Below are 20,852 nucleotides of genomic sequence, written 5' to 3' on the forward strand. Positions count from 1 at the left end.
CATAGACTGCACGGACAGGGGCCCTAGAACGCACATGGTCAGGGGCCCTAGAACGCACTGTCCAGAAAGGGACCCCGAAAGACTGGCCTGAGAGCGGAAAGGGATCCGCAGGCGGACTGCCCAGAGAGGGTCCGGAGACCGGACTGTCCGGGGAGGGGCTGGAGAGGGTCCGGAGGGGTCGTTTGACAGACCAGGTAACCAAGCCCTGCTTCTATTAACACAACTCATGAACAATGCCATTTAATGTTACACATTGTCTATAGACTTGTCATGTGTGATATATCTAGGAACTGTGCATGAAATGGAATTCGGGGGGTAGAAAAAACACAATAGTAGGACCTTCCACGCGGCGGGTTAGCGCTGAGAAGCCGTACACATGGCGAGGTCCACCCACCACCTGGAAATGCCCACCCGGCTGCGCTGTACAGATGCCCATGTCACTGGAGGGTGGAGGGGGGCAACTACATTGCCTTCAGGCCCCACCTGTTAGACAATCCTGGTTCCGCCTCCCCCTCTTGGCGCCACCTAGGAGACCTCTTGGCGCCATCATGGCGCCATGAACCTGCACCTAGGGGTCGTGTCTGCAACCGTGACTCTGCTGCTCGGTGCCTCGGTGCCTCTCGCTACACCTCGACGCAGGTATTCTTCAAACTCTTGCTTGGCTCCCTGTGGCAGTCCGATCAAGTTTAAGGCTTTATACCTTGTGCAGTTAAAGGCTTGATGCATTGTGCTATTTATTCTTATTTATTTATTTGCATTTATAAAGCGCACACCTGCCCTCAGGCATCGCGGCGCTGTGCAGAAGACTTACTTAGTTACTATATAAGTGCTTTTGATGAACAGACATACAATGCGTTTGTGGCATAAACATTATGGCCAACCCCATCTTGAAGGGTGGCAGCAGCAGGTAATGCATAGAGTCAGTATAGGTTGCACAGGCAAGCAGCCTAACCTATGGGCCTGCTCGCCCTCTGCGGTCGGCCTATCCGGCCGGTATTGCCACCTCTCCCCCCCATGGGGCCGTTCGCGACTGTGGAAGGCAACGCCCCTGTCCCTCCGTCTCAGCTTCAGGCGGGCCATGCAACCCTGGCTATGTGTGGCCTAATTCCTAGTCTAGCGTGGGGCTTCTGCCTTAGCGCCATGATGCCCCTCAGGGTGATCGATTGCGCTTTATAAATGTTCTAACATAACCTACAACATGAATGAGTGGCAGGAGCAGGTCCATGCCCATTCATTCGGAGGGCGATTCACAGGCAACTCATTTAAAGCGAGCCCTCTTCTAAATTAGGGGAACATTGCATCATCCATGAACAGGGATGTCATTTGGGGGTTGCTGTGGGTAGCCACTGCTACCCCTGGCTCCCCCTCTGCTACCCCTAGAGCTGTCCTTGCTACCCCTGGGCCACTGGACAAAGAGGCATTGCCAAGAGATATCTGTACGGCGCCTGAAAATGGTGGCTGTAAATGGAGCTAAATGTGCCACAGTTTTTTACACCTGGAATCTAGGTCTCTACTGGGATGCAGGAAAGACCATGGCGCCGCCATCACTAACTGGCTGGAAGTCCATTAGTGAAGAATGCATGAAGGGTTGGGTTCAGAGGTGGGGCTGTCTGTGCAGCTCATTCCCAGTGCTGTAGCAGCAGGTGGGTGTGGGGGCTATGTCTAGCTCGCCGGCAGGACTTAGTGACAGCACAGCATGAACACACATCTGATCTGTGTTTCTCGCTGTCTGCATTGCACTTCCAGTGAGCCTGTGATGAGAGGGTGTGGGGGCTAGGTCTAGCTAGCTAGGTGGGAATGGGTAAGAGCAGTCTGCAGGACTCTGTGACAGCACAGCATGAACACACATCTCATCCGTGTTTCTGGCTGTCTGCTTTGCACTTCCAGTGAGCCTGTGATGAAAGGGTGTGGGGGCTAGGTCTGGCTAGCTAGGTGGGAATGGTTAAGAGCAGACAGCAGGACTCAGTGACAGCACAGCATGAACACACATCTCATTAGTGTTTCTCGCTCTCTGGTTTGCACCTCCAGTGGGCCTGTGATGAGAGGGTGTGGGGGCTAGGTCTGGCTAGCTAGGTGGGAATGGGTAAGAGCAGACAGCAGGACTCAGTGACAGCACAGCATGAACACACATCTCATCCATGTTTCTCGCTGTCTGCTTTGCACTTCCAGTGAGCCTGTGATGAAAGGGTGTGGGGGCTAGGTCTGGCTAGCTAGGTGGGAATGGTTAAGAGCAGACAGCAGGACTCAGTGACAGCACAGCATGAACACACATCTCATTAGTGTTTCTCGCTCTCTGGTTTGCACCTCCAGTGGGCCTGTGATGAGAGGGTGTGGGGGCTAGGTCTGGCTAGCTAGGTGGGAATGGGTAAGAGCAGACAGCAGGACTCAGTGACAGCACAGCATGAACACACATCTCATCCGTGTTTCTGGCTGTCTGCTTTGCACTTCCAGTGAGCCTGTGATGAAAGGGTGTGGGGGCTAGGTCTGGCTAGCTAGGTGGGAATGGTTAAGAGCAGACAGCAGGACTCAGTGACAGCACAGCATGAACACACATCTCATTAGTGTTTCTCGCTCTCTGGTTTGCACCTCCAGTGGGCCTGTGATGAGAGGGTGTGGGGGCTAGGTCTGGCTAGCTAGGTGGGAATGGGTAAGAGCAGACAGCAGGACTCAGTGACAGCACAGCATGAACACACATCTCATCCATGTTTCTCGCTGTCTGCTTTGCACCTCGAGTGAGCAACTGGGCCAGAGATGAGAGGGTGTGGGGACTAGGTCTAGCTCACCTGCAGGACTCAGTGACAGCACAGCCTGAACAGACATCTCATCCGTGTTTCTGGCTCTCTGCTTTGCACCTCGAGTGAGCCTGTGATGAGAGGGTGTGGGGGCTAGGTCTAGCCAGCTAGGTGGGAATGGGTAAGAGCAGCCTGCAGAACTCAGTGACAGCACAGCATGAACACACATCTCATCCGTGTTTCTCGCCGTCTGCTTTGCACTTCCAGTGAGCCACTGGGCCTGTGATGAGAGGGTGTGGGGGCTAGGACTGGCTAGCTAGGTGGGAATGGGTAAGAGCAGCCTGCAGAACTCTGTGACAGCACAGCAGGAACACACATCTCATCCGTGTTTCTCGCTGTCTGCTTTGCACCTCTGGGTAAGAGCAGCCTGCAGTACCCACGGGACTCATTACTTACCCCCAAAACTAGGACCACCGATAATGACAGAATAACATGTGTCACTACTTTTGGGCCCAACACCAACAAAATACAACAGATAATCAAGAAATGTTGGCCTTTAATAGAACTCAGCCTGCTCGATGAATTACCACCCAGAATGGCACTCAAACGTGCCAGAAATCTGAAGGAAGAACTCACACATGCACGCATGAAGAAAACAGCCCGCACCACACTCTGGAATCTGAGGGAACTCAGAGGCCGCCTCACATGTGGCCAATGGATAGCAGGTCAATTCAGGAAGAAAATGGAAACTTTCAAAATTGGCAACAAGGACTGGGTGCTTAAAGACTTTTCGAATTGTAAGGCCAGTAATGTGATCTATCTGGCTGAATGTCCTTGTGGCCTTAGACCCATTGGACAGACTCAAAGATGCTGTAAAACACCCAATGCCCCCATGGTATCTCATGGCCCAGATGACTTTATTTGGTGGGTAATGCCAACATCAGAAACGCTTTGAAACATAAGGAGGCGTGGGGGCTTTTTAAACTGCAGACAATAACTCACGGCCTGAATGAGGCCAAGGTCACACGGGGGTAACTATTTCTCAGCACCTATGACGAATGTCTAGGCCGGATTACACATCTTTAGTCTCCCACCAGATCCCCCTGAGCCTGCCCATGGCTTTGCTGCGTGCCAGGTGATGTGCACCCCGGAAGCTGGACTTGCTCGTTTGCTGAGCTTGCTCTGCGCGTGTCTCCTCTCTTGCACTTCCATGGTGATGTGGTGCAAACTGGTTTAGCCACCTGCGCATCCAATCGTGGGGCGTGATGGCGCTCCAGCCCGCGTTGCCATGGCAACCTGCCGGACGCCACTGCTGCGCGCATGCGCCGCGGCACAGCCTCATTTCGGAACATCGAGGGGATCACGGCCCCGATAGCTCCCGAGGACCCAGCGCCTAGTGAATGAGGGTGAGCGTATAGCGCTGGCACTACTGCCTTTCTGCTCGATGCGGACTATTCATTCCAGCTCCAACGGAGACCTTAACTCCATTCTTCTTTTCCTCCCTTTTCCTTTTCTGCCCAATAACCCCTTTTCCCCACCCCCCCCACTAAATCATTGCGGCTCTACGCTTTTCTACACGAGTCCCAGAGAGGAGTTGGGGTCTCCAGCTCTCCTCTTGCTACCTGCAGTGCACGTATGTACTTGCATGTTATGAGCCCCTTTCGTTTTACTGCACTTCTTACCAGTGCATTCTCCACTTTGTCTATTTGTCTCCGTTGCAGCCCCAGGGGATGACTAGACGCACCCCTGCTGTGTTAAAACATACTAAGCAGCACTCTTTTGTCTCGTGTATCACCTGAAGAAGGTGACCCCAGGATACCCCCCTCTCCCCTACCCACCCCCCACAGCTGTGCCCTCGGGACCCACTGCACAGGTTAGCCTTCGTCCAGTTCCCCATAAACAAATCAGACTAGGGCTGATTTTGTACTTTTAATCATGTTAAAATGCAAGTATCCCCGGCCATGGTCTTGCGCCAGGCGGTAGTCTTTTAGTGTATACAACTTTGGTTTTTACCATATAGGTTTTGAGACTATTTGTAGGCCTCACCTATTCTGGTGTTTCTGTCTTTTTTCTGCTTCGTCTTTCCTTTGTTATATCTCTCCTGATCTATCCAGAGAGTTCAGAACCCAGAGGCCCAGAGGAAGGCTCACCACTAAACACCCTTGGACAAAACCCTGAGATTGCTTGATTGCCCTCTCCAGTTCCTAAGGGGGCTCCTCCCCCTGGCGTAGACCAATGCATTTTGGCCCCCTGTGGAATTCACTTCACTTTTCTTTTCCTGTTTTTTGTTTACAGTCCTTTTAGTAAACGAAACCAATCTATCCAGTTTACTAAACTAATGGACAAATGCATTGGGTTTTTTCAGCTTCCAATACATAAAAAAAAAAACTTCGAGATGTTCTCTCTTTCCTTGTTAAACACGAGACCAAACCGATGGTGATACCTTGGTTGCTGTAATCCATTTGTATATAACAAATACTTCTGAAATGAGTTCTCTCTTGCATGTCCTGCTGTGAACCTGAAGCACATGGATAATACTAACCCACCAACGATTGTGCAATTGGCTGTTATGTATATATATATATATATATATTTGTTGTACTGTATTCATGTTCTGTATGATTATTGTTGCAGATTATGACTTGCAGAAAAAATTGAACATATATTTTTTTTTTTATTTAAAAAAAACTGATAATACATTAAAGCGGTAATTTAAGATACCAGACTCATTTTTGTAGCTAAAAAATGTATTTTTTGCTTACAAGGATACTTGGCTTACTATTTGAAGCACTATACTGAAATAGAATCACCAAAATAATTTAGACATTTCAACAGAAATTTTATGCCAAGAATTGTATATGTGGTTGGAGCCCCCCTTTTTTGTTCTCCCCTGCAGGACTCAGTGACAGCACAGCACAAACACACATCTCATCCGTGTTTCCCGCTGTCTGCTTTGCACCTCCAGTGAACCTGTGATGAGAGGGTGTGGGGGCTAGCTCTAGCTAGCTAGGTGGGAATGGGTAAGAGCAGCCTGCAGGACTCTGTGACAGCATAGCATGAACACACATCTCATCTGTTTTTCTCGCTGTCTGCTTTGCACCTCCAGTGAGCCAGTGATGAGAGGGTGTGGGGGCTAGGTCTGGCTTGCTAGGTGTGAATGGGTTAGAGCAGCCTGCATGACTCAGTGACAGCACAGCATGAACACACATCTCATCTGTGTTTCTCGCTGTCTGCTTTGCACCTCCAGTGAACCTGTGATTAGAGGGTGTGGGGGCTAGGTCTGGCTAGCTAGGTGGGAATGGGTGAGAGCAGTCTGCAGGGCTCTGTGACAGCACAGCATGAACACACATCTCATCCATGTTTCTCGCTCTCTGCTTTGCACCTCCAGTGAGCCAGTGATGAGTGGGTGTGGGGGCTAGGTCTGGCTAGCTAGGTGGGAATGGGTAAGAGCAGCCTGCAGGACTTAGTGACAGCACAGCATGAACACACATCTGATCCGTGTTTCTCGCTCTCTGCTTTGCACCTCCAGTGGGCCACTGGGCCTGTGATGAGAGGGTGTTGGGGCTAGGTCTAGCTAGCTAGGTGGGAATGGGTAAGAGCAGCCGGCAGGACTCAGTGACAGCACAGCATGAACACACATCTCATCCGTGTTTCTCGCTCTCTGCTTTGCACTTCCAGTGAGCCACGGGGCCTGTGATGAGAGGGTGTGGGGGCTAGGACTGACTAGCTAGGTGGGAATGGGTAAGAGCAGCCTGCAGGACTCAGTGACAGCACAGCATGAACACACATCTCATTCGTGTTTCCCGCTGTCTGCTTTGCACCTCCAGTGAACCTGTGATGAGAGGGTGTGGGGGCTAGCTCTAGCTAGCTAGGTGGGAATGGGTAAGAGCAGCCTGCAGGACTCTGTGACAGCATAGCATGAACACACATCTCATCCGTTTTTCTCGCTGTCTGCTTTGCACCTCCAGTGAGCCAGTGATGAGAGGGTGTGGGGGCTAGGTCTGGCTTGCTAGGTGTGAATGGGTTAGAGCAGCCTGCATGACTCAGTGACAGCACAGCATGAACACACATCTCATCTGTGTTTCTCGCTGTCTGCTTTGCACCTCCAGTGAACCTGTGATGAGTGGGTGTGGGGGCTAGCTCTAGCTAGCTAGGTGGGAATGGGTAAGAGCAGCCTGCAGGACTCTGTGACAGCATAGCATGAACACACATCTCATCCGTTTTTCTCGCTGTCTGCTTTGCACCTCCAGTGAGCCAGTGATGAGAGGGTGTGGGGGCTAGGTCTGGCTTGCTAGGTGTGAATGGGTTAGAGCAGCCTGCATGACTCAGTGACAGCACAGCATGAACACACATCTCATCTGTGTTTCTCGCTGTCTGCTTTGCACCTCCAGTGAACCTGTGATTAGAGGGTGTGGGGGCTAGGTCTGGCTAGCTAGGTGGGAATGGGTGAGAGCAGTCTGCAGGGCTCTGTGACAGCACAGCATGAACACACATCTCATCCATGTTTCTCGCTCTCTGCTTTGCACCTCCAGTGAGCCAGTGATGAGTGGGTGTGGGGGCTAGGTCTGGCTAGCTAGGTGGGAATGGGTAAGAGCAGCCTGCAGGACTTAGTGACAGCACAGCATGAACACACATCTGATCCGTGTTTCTCGCTCTCTGCTTTGCACCTCCAGTGGGCCACTGGGCCTGTGATGAGAGGGTGTTGGGGCTAGGTCTAGCTAGCTAGGTGGGAATGGGTAAGAGCAGCCTGCAGGACTCAGTGACAGCACAGCATGAACACACATCTCATCCGTGTTTCTCGCTCTCTGCTTTGCACTTCCAGTGAGCCACGGGGCCTGTGATGAGAGGGTGTGGGGGCTAGGACTGACTAGCTAGGGGGGAATGGGTAAGAGCAGCCTGCAGGACTCAGTGACAGCACAGCATGAACACACATCTCATTCGTGTTTCTCGCTGTCTGCTTTGCACCTCCAGTGAGCCTGTGATGAGAGGGTGTGGGGGCTAGGTCTGGCTAGCTAAGTGGGAATGGGTAAGAGCAGCCTGCAGGACTCAGTGACAGCACAGCATGAACACACATCTCATCCGTGTTTCTCGCTGTCTGCTTTGCACCTCCAGTGAGCCAGTGATGAAAGGGTGTGGGGGCTAGGTCTAGCTAGCTAGGTGGGAATGGGTAAGAGCAGCCTGCAGGACTCTGTGACAGCACAGCATGAACACACATCTCATCCGTGTTTCTCGCTGTCTGCTTTGCACCTCCAGTGAGCCAGTGATGAGAGGGTGTGGGGGCTAGGTCTGGCTAGCTAGGAGGGAACGGGTAAGAGCAGTCTGCAGGACTCTGTGACAGCACTGCATGAACACACATCTCATCCATGTTTCTCGCTGTCTGCTTTGCACCTCCAGTGAGCCTGTGATGAGAGGGTGTGGGGGCTAGGTCTGGCTAGCTAGGTGGGAATGGGTAAGAGCAGCCTGCAGGACTCAGTGACAGCACAGCATGAACACACATCTCATCCGTGTTTCTCGCTCTCTGCTTTGCACCTCCAGTGGGCCACTGGGCCTGTGATGAGAGGGTGTTGGGGCTAGGTCTAGCTAGCTAGGTGGGAATGGGTAAGAGCAGCCTGCAGGACTCAGTGACAGCACAACATGAACACACATCTCATCCGTGTTTCTCGCTCTCTGCTTTGCACTTCCAGTCGGCCACTGGGCGTGTGATGAGAGGGCGTGGGGGCTAGGTCTGGCTAGCTAGGTGGGAATGGGTAAGAGCAGCCTGCAGGACTCTGTGACAGCACAGAATGAACACACATCTCATCCATGTTTCTCGCTGTTTGCTTTGCACCTCCAGTGAGCCAGTGATGAGAGGGTGTGGGGGCTAGGTCTGGCTAGCTAGGTGGGAAAGGGTAAGAGCAGTCTGCAGGACTCTGTGACAGCACAGCATGAACACACATCTCATCCATGTTTCTCGCTTTCTGCTTTGCACCTCCAGTGAGCCAGTGATGAGAGGGTGTGGGGGCTACGTCTGGCTAGCTAGGTGGGAATGGGTAAGAGCAGCCTGCAGGACTCAGTGACAGCACAGCATGAACACACGTCTCATCCGTGTTTCTCGCTCTCTGCTTTGCACCTCCAGTTGCCCACTGGGCCTGTGATGAGAGGGTGTGGGGGCTAGGTCTGGCGAGGTAGGTGGGAAAGGGTAAGAGCAGTCTGCAGGACTCTGTGACAGCACAGCATGAACACACATCTCATCCATGTTTCTCGCTGTCTGCTTTGCACCTCCAGTGACCAGTGATGAGAGGGTGTGGGGGCTAGGTCTGGCTAGCTAGGTGGGAATGGGTAAGAGCAGCCTGCAGGACTCTGTGACAGCACAGCATGAACACACATCTCATCCATGTTTCTCACTGTCTGCTTTGCACCTCCAGTGAGCCAGTGATGAGAGGGTGTGGGGGCTAGGTCTGGCTAGCTAGGTGGGAATGGGTAAGAGCAGCCTGCAGGACTCAGTGACAGCACAGCATGAACACACATCTCATCCGTGTTTCTCGCTGTCTGCTTTGCACCTCCAGTGAGCCAGTGATGAGAGGGTGTGGGGGCTAGGTCTAGCTAGCTAGGTGGGAATGGGTAAGAGCAGCCTGCAGGACTCAGTGACAGCACAGCATGAACACACATCTCATCCGTGTTTCTCGCTGTCTGCTTTGCACCTCCAGTGAGCCAGTGATGAGAGGGTGTGGGGGCTAGGTCTGGCTAGCTAGGTGGGAATGGTTTAGAGCAGACAGCAAGACTCAGTGACAGCACAGCATGAACACACATCTCATCCGTGTTTCTCGCTGTCTGCTTTGCACCTCCAGTGAGCCAGTGATGAGAGGGTGTGGGCGCTAGGTCTAGCTAGCTAGGTGGGAATGGGTAAAAGCAGCCTGCAGGACTCAGTGACAGCACAGCATGAACACACATCTCATCCGTGTTTCTCGGTGTCTGCTTTGCACCTCCAGTGAGCCAGTGATGAGAGGGTGTGGAGGCTAGGTCTGGCTAGCTAGGTGGGAAAGGGTAAGAGCAGTCTGCAGGACTCTGTGACAGCACAGCATGAACACACATCTCATCCATGTTTCTCGCTGTCTGCTTTGCACCTCCAGTGAGCCAGTGATGAGAGGGTGTGGGGGCTAGGTCTGGCTAGCTAGGTGGGAATGGGTAAGAGCAGCCTGCAGGACTCAGTGACAGCACAGCATGAACACACATCTCATCCGTGTTTCTCGCTGTCTGCTTTGCACCTCCAGTGAGCCAGTGATGAGAGGGTGTGGGGGCTAGGTCTAGCTAGCTAGGTGGGAATGGGTAAGAGCAGCCTGCAGGACTCAGTGACAGCACAGCATGAACACACATCTCATCCGTGTTTCTCGCTGTCTGCTTTGCACCTCCAGTGAGCCAGTGATGAGAGGGTGTGGGGGCTAGGTCTGGCTAGCTAGGTGGGAATGGTTTAGAGCAGACAGCAAGACTCAGTGACAGCACAGCATGAACACACATCTCATCCGTGTTTCTCGCTGTCTGCTTTGCACCTCCAGTGAGCCAGTGATGAGAGGGTGTGGGCGCTAGGTCTAGCTAGCTAGGTGGGAATGGGTAAGAGCAGCCTGCAGGACTCAGTGACAGCACAGCATGAACACACATCTCATCCGTGTTTCTCGGTGTCTGCTTTGCACCTCCAGTGAGCCAGTGATGAGAGGGTGTGGAGGCTAGGTCTGGCTAGCTAGGTGGGAAAGGGTAAGAGCAGTCTGCAGGACTCTGTGACAGCACAGCATGAACACACATCTCATCCATGTTTCTCGCTGTCTGCTTTGCACCTCCAGTGAGCCAGTGATGAGAGGGTGTGGGGGCTAGGTCTGGCTAGCTAGGTGGGAATGGGTAAGAGCAGCCTGCAGGACTCTGTGACAGCACAGAATGAACACACATCTCATCCATGTTTCTCGCTGTTTGCTTTGCACCTCCAGTGAGCCAGTGATGAGAGGGTGTGGGGGCTAGGTCTGGCTAGCTAGGTGGGAATGGGTAAGAGCAGCCTGCAGGACTCTGTGACAGCACAGACTGAACACACATCTCATCCATGTTTCTCGCTGTTTGCTTTGCACCTCCAGTGAGCCAGTGATGAGAGGGTTTGGGGGCTAGGTCTGGCTAGCTAGGTGGGAAAGGGTAAGAGCAGTCTGCAGGACTCTGTGACAGCACAGCATGAACACACATCTCATCCATGTTTCTCGCTGTCTGCTTTGCACCTCCAGTGAGCCAGTGATGAGAGGGTGTGGGGGCTAGGTCTGGCTAGCTAGGTGGGAAAGGGTAAGAGCAGTCTGCAGGACTCTGTGACAGCACAGCATGAACACACATCTCATCCATGTTTCTCGCTGTCTGCTTTGCACCTCCAGTGAGCCTGTGATGAGAGGGTGTGGGGGCTAGGTCTGGCTAGCTAGGTGGGAAAGGGTAAGAGCAGTCTGCAGGACTCTGTGACAGCACAGCATGAACACACATCTCATCCGTGTTTCTTGCTGTTTGCTTTGCACCTCCAGTGAGCCAGTGATGAGAGGCTGTGGGGCTAGGTCTAGCTAGCTAGGTTGAATGGGTAAGACCAGCCTGCAGGACTCAGTGACAGCACAGCATGAACACACATCTCATCAGTGTTTCCTGCTCTCTGATTTGCACCTCCAGTGAGTCAGTGATGAGAGGGTGTTCCCCAGTGGCTTCTGCCCCAGTACTGCCTGGGCATGTGTGAATACCTGACCCAGATCTGCCAGACCTGCATCACAGGCCCACTGTAGATAGATGCAAGGTGAGAGAATTAATTTGCATGAAGTTGCCCTCTGCCTTTGAAGTAAACCATCTGTTGCTTCCTCAAGCAAAAACTATATATATTTGGAAGGATATCTTAGCGGCACTTGCAGTAGCGGCTGGTGACTTTGAAAGGTGGTGGGGTGCAATTTCCTCCCATCGAATTAGGGAGCGAGCGGAAGCCCAACTCATACCAAGGAGGGTGCAGGGGGTTCTCGCCCTGTGAGAACATTTTGGAAAAATGGCTTCCAATATGTGAAATTTACTGTCCAAACCCACAGAAATGTGACATCAAACACATTACGTTTTACAGACTAATGGTGGTACATTATTCTTACGTGTGCAAGTGTGATGGTGTATTTTACAGCAGCTTGTATTGAGAATAGCTGGTACTATGGTGTATGCATAAATACATTCATTATAATGAGGAACATTCACACCCAGAGGGAAAAACACACCAAGGAGGGACATGCTCAGCAAGAGGGAACGTACACATCCAGAGGGAGGGACAAACACACCAAGAAGGGACATGCTCACCAAGAGGGAACATACACACCCAGAGGGACAGACACACCAACAAGGGACATGTTCACCAAGAGGGAACGTACACACCCAGAGGGACAAACACACCAAGGAGGGACATGCTCACCAAGAGGGAACGTACACACCCAGAGGGAAAAACACACCAAGGAGGGACATGCTCAGCAAGAGGGAACGTACACATCCAGAGGGAGGGACAAACACACCAAGGTGGGACATGCTCACCAAGAGGGAACGTACACACCCAGAGGGACAAACACACCAAGGAGGGACATGCACAGCAAAAGGGAACGTACACACCCAGAGGGACAAACACACCAAGGAGGGACATGCTCAGCAAGAGGGAACATACACACCCAGAGGGAGGGACAAACACACTAAGGAGGGACATGCTTACCAAGAAGGAACATACACACCCAGAGGGACAAACATACCAAGGAGGGACATGTTCTGCAAGAGGGAACGTACACACCCAGAGGGACAAACACACCAAGGAGGGACATGCTCACCAAGAGAGAACGTACAGACACAGAGGGACAAACACACCAAGGAGGGACATGCTCATCAAGAGGGAACGTACACACCCAGAGGGACAAACACACCAAGGAGGGACATGCTCACCAAGAGGGAATGTACACACCCAGAGGGAGGGACAAACACACCAAGGAGGGACATGTTTACCAAGAAGGAACATACACACCCAGAGGGACAAACACACCAAGGAGGGACATGCTCTGCAAGAAGGAACGTACCTACCCGGAGGGACACACACACCAAGGAAGGACATGCTCAGCAAGAGGGAACGTACACACCCAGAGGGACAAACACACCAAGGAGGGACATGCTCACCAAGAGGGAACGTACACACCCAGAGGGACAAACACACCAAGGAGGGACATGCTCAGCAAGAGGGAATGTACACACCCAGAGGAACAAACACACCAAGGAGGGACATGCTCATCAAGAGGGAACGTACACACCCAGAGGGAGGGACAAACGCACCAAGGAGGAACATGCTCACCACGAGGGAATGTACACACCGGAGGGACAAACGCACCAAGGAGGGACATGCTCACCACGAGGGAATGTACACACCAGAGGGACAAACACACCAAGGAGGGACATGTTCACCAAGAGTGAACGTACACACCCAGAGGGAGGGACAAACTCACCAAGGAGGGACATGCTCACCAAGAAGGAACATGCACACCCAGAGGGACAAACACACCAAGGAGGGACATGCTCTGCAAGAAGGAACGTACCTACCGAGAGGGACAAACACACCAAGGAAGGACATGCTCAGCAAGAGGGAACGTACACACCCAGTGGGACAAACACACCAAGGAGGGACATGCTCACCAAGAGGGAACGTACACACCCAGAGGGACAAACACTCCAAGGAGGGACATGTTCAGCAAGAGGGAATGTACACACCCAGAGGAACAAACGCACCAAGGAGGGACATGCTCACCAAGAGGGAACGTACACACCCAGAGGGAGGGACAAACACACCAAGGAGGGACATGCTCAGCAAGAGGGAATGTACACACCCAGAGGGACAAACACACCAAGGAGGGACATGCTCAGCAAGAGGGAACATACACACCCAGAGGGACAAACACACCAAGGAGGGTCATGCTCACCAAGAGGGAACCTACACACCCAGAGGGAAAAACACACCAGGGAGGGACATGCACACCAAGAGGGAACGTACACACCCAGAGGGACAAACACACCAAGGAGGGACATGCTCACCAAGAGGGAACGTGCCCACCCAGAGCGACAAACACACCAAGGAGGGACATGCTCACCAAGAGGGAACATACACACCCAGAGGGACAGACACACCAACAAGGGACATGTTCACCAAGAGGGAACGTACACACCCAGAGGGACAAACACACCAAGGAGGGACATGCTCACCAAGAGGGAACGTACACACCCAGAGTGACAAACACACCAACGAGAGACATGTTCACCAAGAGTCAACGTACACAACCAGAGGGACAAACACACTAAGGAGGGACATTCTCACCAAGAGGGAACGTACACACCCAGAGTGAGGGACAAACACACCAAGGTGGGACATGCTCACCAAGAGGGAACGTACACACCCAGAGGGACAAACACACAAAGGAGGGACATGCACAGCAAGAGGGAACGTACACACCCAGAGGGACAAACACACCAAGGAGGGACATGCTCAGCAAGAGGGAACATACACACCCAGAGGGAGGGACAAACACACTAAGGAGGGACATGCTTACCAAGAAGGAACATACACACCCAGAGGGACAAACACACCAAGGAGGGACATGCTCTGCAAGAGGGAACGTACACACCCAGAGGGACAAACACACCAAGGAGGGACATGCTCACCAAGAGAGAACGTACACACACAGAGGGACAAACATACCAAGGAGGGACATGCTCATCAAGAGGGAACGTACACACCCAGAGGGACAAACACACCAAGGAGGGACATGCTCACCAAGAGGGAATGTACACACCCAGAGGGAGGGACAAACACACCAAGGAGGGACATGTTTACCAAGAAGGAACATACACACCCAGAGGGACAAACACACCAAGGAGGGACATGCTCTGCAAGAAGGAACATACCTACCCGGAGGGACACACACACCAAGGAAGGACATGCTCAGCAAGAGGGAACGTAGACACCCAGAGGGACAAACACACCAAGGAGGGACATGCTCACCAAGAGGGAACGTACACACCCAGAGGGACAAACACACCAAGGAGGGACATGCTCAGCAAGAGGGAATGTACACACCCAGAGGAACAAACACACCAAGGAGGGACATGCTCATCAAGAGGGAACGTACACACCCAGAGGGAGGGACAAACGCACCAAGGAGGGACATGCTCACCATGAGGGAATGTACACACCAGAGGGACAAACACACCAAAGAGGGACATGTTCACCAAGAGTGAACGTACACACCCAGAGGGAGGGACAAACACACCAAGGAGGGACATGCTCACCAAGAAGGAACATGCACACCCAGAGGGACAAACACACCAAGGAGGGACATGCTCTGCAAGAAGGAACGTACCTACCCAGAGGGACAAACACACCAAGGAAGGACATGCTCAGCAAGAGGGAACGTACACACCCAGTGGGACAAACACACCAAGGAGGGACATGCTCACCAAGAGGGAACGTACACACACAGAGGGACAAACACTCCAAGGAGGGACATGCTCAGCAAGAGGGAATGTACACACCCAGAGGAACAAACGCACCAAGGAGGGACATGCTCACCAAGAGGGAACGTACACACCCAGAGGGAGGGACAAACACACCAAGGAGGGACATGCTCAGCAAGAGGGAACGTACACACCCAGAGGGACAAACACACCAAGGAGGGACATGCTCAGCAAGAGGGAACATACACACCCAGAGGGACAAACACACCAAGGAGGGTCATGCTCACCAAGAAGGAACGTACACACCCAGAGGGAAAAACACATCAAGGAGGGACATGCTCACCAAGAGGGAACGTACACACCCAGAGGGACAAACACACCAAGGAGGGACATGCTCACCAAGAGGGAACGTACCCACCCAGAGCGACAAACACACCAAGGAGGGACATGCTCACCAAGAGGGAACGTACCCACCCAGAGCGACAAACACACCAATGAGGGACATGCTCAGCAAGAGGGAACGTACACACCCAGAGGGACAAACACACCAAGGAGGGACATGCTCACCAAGAGGGAACGTACACACCCAGAGGGACAAACACTCCAAGGAGGGACATGCTCAGCAAGAGGGAACGTACACACCCAGAGGAACAAACGCACCAAGGAGGGACATGCTCACCACGAGGGAACGTACACGCCCAGAGGGACAAGCACACCAAGGAGGGACATGCTCACCAAGAAGGAACGTACACACCCAGAGGGACAAACACACCAAGGAGAGACATGCTCAGCAAGAGGGAACATACACACCCAGAGGGACAAACACACCAAGGAGGGTCATTCTCACCAAGAGGGAACGTACACACCCAGAGGGAAAAACACACCAAGGAGGGACATGCTCACCGAGAGGGAACGTACACACCCTGAGGGACAAACACACCAATGAGGGACATGCTCAGCAAGAGGGAACATACACACCCAGAGGGACAAACACACCAAGGAGGGACATGCTCAGCAAGAGGGAACGTACACACCCAGAGGGACAAACACACAAAGGAGGGACATGCTCAGCAAGAGGGAACGTACACACCCAGAGGGACAAACACACCAAGGAGGGACATGCTCACCAAGAGAGAACGTACACACCGAGAGGGACAAACACACCAAGGAGGGACATGCTCATCAAGAGGGAACGTACACACTCAGAGGGACAAACACACCAAGGAGGGACATGCTCATCAAGAGGGAAAGTACACACCCAGAGGGACAAACACACCAAGGAGGGACATGCTCACCGAGAGGGAATGTACACACTCAGAGGGAGGGACAAACACTCCAAGGAGGGACATGCTCAGCAAGAGGGAATGTACACACCCAGAGGAACAAACGCACCAAGGAGGGACATGCTCACCAAGAGGGAACGTACACACCCAGAGGGAGGGACAAACACACCAAGGAGGGACATGCTCAGCAAGAGGGAACGTACACACCCAGAGGGACAAACACACCAAGGAGGGACATGCTCAGCAAGAGGGAACATACACACCCAGAGGGACAAACACACCAAGGAGGGTCATGCTCACCAAGAAGGAACGTACACACCCAGAGGGAAAAACACATCAAGGAGGGACATGCTCACCAAGAGGGAACGTACACACCCAGAGGGACAAACACACCAAGGAGGGACATGCTCACCAAGAGGGAACGTACCCACCCAGAGGGAAAAACACACCAAGGAGGGACATGCTCACCGAGAGGGAACGTACACACCCAGAGGGACAAACACACCAAGGAGGGACATGCTCACCGAGAGGGAACGTACACACCCTGAGGGACAAACACACCAATGAGGGACATGCTCAGCAAGAGGGAACGTATACACCCAGAGGGACAAACACACCAAGGAGGGACATGCTCAGCAAGAGGGAACGTACACACCCAGAGGGACAAACACACAAAGGAGGGACATGCTCAGCAAGAGGGAACGTACACACCCAGAGGGACAAACACACCAAGGAGGGACATGCTCACCAAGAGAGAACGTACACACCGAGAGGGACAAACACACCAAGGAAGGACATGCTCATCAAGAGGGAACGTACACACTCAGAGGGACAAACACACCAAGGAGGGACATGCTCATCAAGAGGGAAAGTACACACCCAGAGGGACAAACACACCAAGGAGGGACATGCTCACCGAGAGGGAATGTACACACTCAGAGGGAGGGACAAACACACCAAGGAGGGACATGCTCACCATGAAGGAACATACACACCCAGAGGCAGGGACAAACGCACCAAGGAGGGACATGCTCACCACGAGGGAATGTACACACCAGAGGGACAAACACACCAAGGAGGGACATGTTCACCAAGAGTGAACATACACACCCAGAGGGAGGGACAAACACACCAAGGAGGGTCATGCTCACCAAGAGGGAACGTACACAACCAGAGGGAAAACACACCAAGGAGGGACATGCTCACCAAGAGGGAACATACACACCCAGAGGGACAAACACACCAAGGAGGGACATGCTCACCAAGAGGGAACGTACCCACCCAGAGCGACAAACGCACCAAGGAGGGACATGCTCAGCAAGAGGGAACGTACACACCCAGAGGGACAAACGCACCAAGGAGGGACATGCTCACCAAGAGGGAACGTACACACCCAGAGGGACAAACGCACCAATGAGGGACATGCTCAGCAAGAGGGAACGTACACACCCAGAGGGACAAACACACCAAGGAGGGACATGCTCAGCAAGAGGGAACGTACACACCCAGAGGGACAAACACACAAAGGAGGGACATGCTCAGCAAGAGGGAACGTACACACCCAGAGGGACAAACACACCAAGGAGGGACATGCTCACCAAGAGGGAACGTACACGCCCAGAGGGACAAACACACCAAGGAGGGACATGCTCACCAAGAGGGAACATACACGCCCAGAGGGACAAACACACCAAGGTGGGACATGCTCACCATGAGGGAACGAACACGCCCAGAGGGACAAACACACCAAGGTGGGACATGCTCACCATGAGGGAACGAACACGCCCAGAGGGACAAACACACCAAGGAGGGACATGCTCAGCAGGAGGGAACGTACACACCCAGAGGGACAAACACACCAAGGAGGGACATGCTCACCAAGAGGGAACGTACACACCCAGAGGGACAAACACACCAAGGTGGGACATGCTCACAATGAGGGAACGAACACACCCAGGGGGACGAACACCCCAAGGAGGGACATACACACTTGCACACTGTCCACAGGGGACTCAAAGCTGCAGCAGGCCTAATTAATTCAAATTCCAGACAATACAGAATGAGCCGCTCTTGCAGCGAATGTCCAACCTACTGAGTTGCCTTTCCCAGGGTAATAGCATGGGAGGGAAGTGTCTGGTTCCAGAGCTGAACTTTGAGACAAGCTGCGGTGCTGCTGCCTGTCACTCAACTGATCCTGTAATGCGGCAAGTACAGCAGAGCCACCCAGATTTATAGAAGCTGCCAGAGCAGTACATCCTCTGTGCCACCCCACAGTGATGCCTAAGGTTCCAATGGTCTCCAAGGCACAAATAGCACTTAAAGGCCTTCACTGATCGCACCATTAAAGAACCATCAGGCCTCACGGGCAGGTTCCCTCAGTAAAGTGGCTTTTGCACAGTAGAAACTTTGGCTTGGGCGCTTCACACACAGTGCTTTTGTGTCACTGTGCCCATAAACAGATTTTGTGTGGGAAGCAATGATATGATATGATATGGCATTTTTACGCGCCTATGCACAAGTGTTTCAAGGCGCGACGAGGCGGGGGTGGGAAAAGCGGGAGGACAGAAACTAAGCTCTTACTAGGCCAGGTGACATTGAGATCATGCAAGTGCAGGGGTGGGGCGAGGGGAAAAGTACCAGGGGAAAGGGGAGGGGCAGTGCTGTACATGGGATCAAACAATAACAAGAAGTGCGGCCAGCAGGTGGCAGGTGCAAGGGTAAGTGCAGACAGCAGGTGTCCAAAAGTGCAGGTAGGGGGACTGTAGGGTTACAGCTACAGACCCAAGTGTAAGGGCTGCCCGGAGGCAGTGTGGGTGTTCAACTGGGCAGGCAGAGACCTGGGTCATGAAACCAGAGGGTAGCCAGGTGTCCAGTGCAGTATCAAACAGGAAATCAGCAGAGGAGAGGAAGAGGGAAGGCAGAAGCAAAGAGGAAGGTCTTGAGCTGCTTCCGGAACCAGAGATGGTTCTCCTTAAGTTTCAGAGAGGCAGGGAGGCTGTTCCAGAGGGAGGCCCCATCCGAAGAAAGAGATCTACCACCAACTGGAGAAGTGACTGACCCTGAGGGAATAGGAGGTGGAGGAGCGAAGAGCTCGAGCAGGAAGGTATTTACAAAGAGAGAGTTGGAGGTATTGAGGACCTAGGGCCAAGAAGGCCTCGTGGACAATGCAGAGGGTCTTGAATTTAATCCGTGCAGCCACTGGGAGCCAATGGAGAGATTTCAGTCCTGGAGATATACCATCCCTGGGCTTGAGGTCAAGGACAAGTCTTGCAGTCCTATTCTGGATGAGTTGCAGAGGGCGGAGAGTAGATGCAGGCAGATTTAGAAAAAGGCTGTTGCAGCAGTCCAGCCTGGAGAGAACCAGAGCTCTGAAGACAGTGAGCTTCTGGGGGAAGGAGAGGAAAGGAAGAATACCTCTGAGGAGGTGCAGCTGGTAGTGTGATTTCTTAGAGACATGTGAGATGTGAAGGGAGAAGGAAAGCGTGGAGTCGAAGATGACCCCGGGGTTTTTAGCCTCACAATTGGGAGCAGGAAGAGGGCCAAGAGAGGCCAGACAGAGGGTGACAGGAAAGGAGGGAGCAGGTGTGCCGATGAGGAGAATCTCAGCCTTACTGGCATTAAGTCAGAGATGATTGGCGGCACACCACTCCTGCATGGCGGACAGACAGTCAGAGATGAGAGAAGGAGAAGAGGTAGCAGAGGGGAGCCTGAAAACAAGCTGAGTGTCATCCACATGGCACTGAAAGTTGGAGCAGAGAGCAGCAATGCACTGGGCGAGTGGTGCCATGTCTTGGTTGAAAAGCCAGGGAGAAAGGTTAGACCCCTGGGGAACACCAGAGGTAGAGAGTGAGATAGAGGAGAGGGAGGACCCAAGTTGGACCTGGGAGGGTCGATTGGAGAGGAAAGAAGCGAGGGCCTGATCGGTGATACCCAGGTTATCACTGAATTGGTTTAGCAGGATGGCATGGTTGACCGTGTGAAAGGCAGAAGAGAGATCAAGTAAGATGAGGACACAGGGGGTGTTGGAATCGAGGTTGGAGAGCAGGTCTTCACGGAGGTTCAGGAGAGCAGTTTCCGTGCTTCCGGCAGCTCTGAAGCCAGACTGATGGTCATGGAGACAACCAACAGACTCAGTGTGAAGATAAAGCTGGGAGATGGCCAGCTTTTCCAGGAGTTTGCCCAGGAAAGGAGTGATGGAGTTAGGGCGATAGGTAGCCGGGTAGGAGGGATCCACAAGAGAGTGCTTCAGGGGGAAGGGAAGGATCCAGTGGCGAAGGAGTGGTTGCAGAAGTCAGCCTGGGCAGGAGCGAGGGTGTCAATATGGTCCTTGACCAGTTTTTAGTTTGAT

The 20,852-nt window shown here is 52.9% G+C and overlaps 1 protein-coding gene across 1 annotated transcript in view; it reads left to right on the top strand.

Moving 5' to 3' along the window:
- Window positions 1-4,076: 4,076 nt before the first annotated feature.
- Window positions 4,077-20,852, top strand: part of LOC138467178 (NXPE family member 1-like) — a 325,272-nt gene continuing 308,496 nt past the window's right edge. The window contains exon 1 of the mRNA XM_069607243.1: window positions 4,077-4,138. The gene's annotated coding sequence lies outside the window, so the exon portion shown is untranslated. The remainder of the gene's footprint in view (window positions 4,139-20,852) is intronic.

The sequence above is a fragment of the Ambystoma mexicanum genome, chromosome 4q, assembly GCF_040938575.1.
Source record: "Ambystoma mexicanum isolate Mex_15411 chromosome 4q, UKY_AmexF1_1, whole genome shotgun sequence".
In the NCBI taxonomy this organism is placed as follows: Eukaryota; Metazoa; Chordata; class Amphibia; order Caudata; family Ambystomatidae; genus Ambystoma; species Ambystoma mexicanum.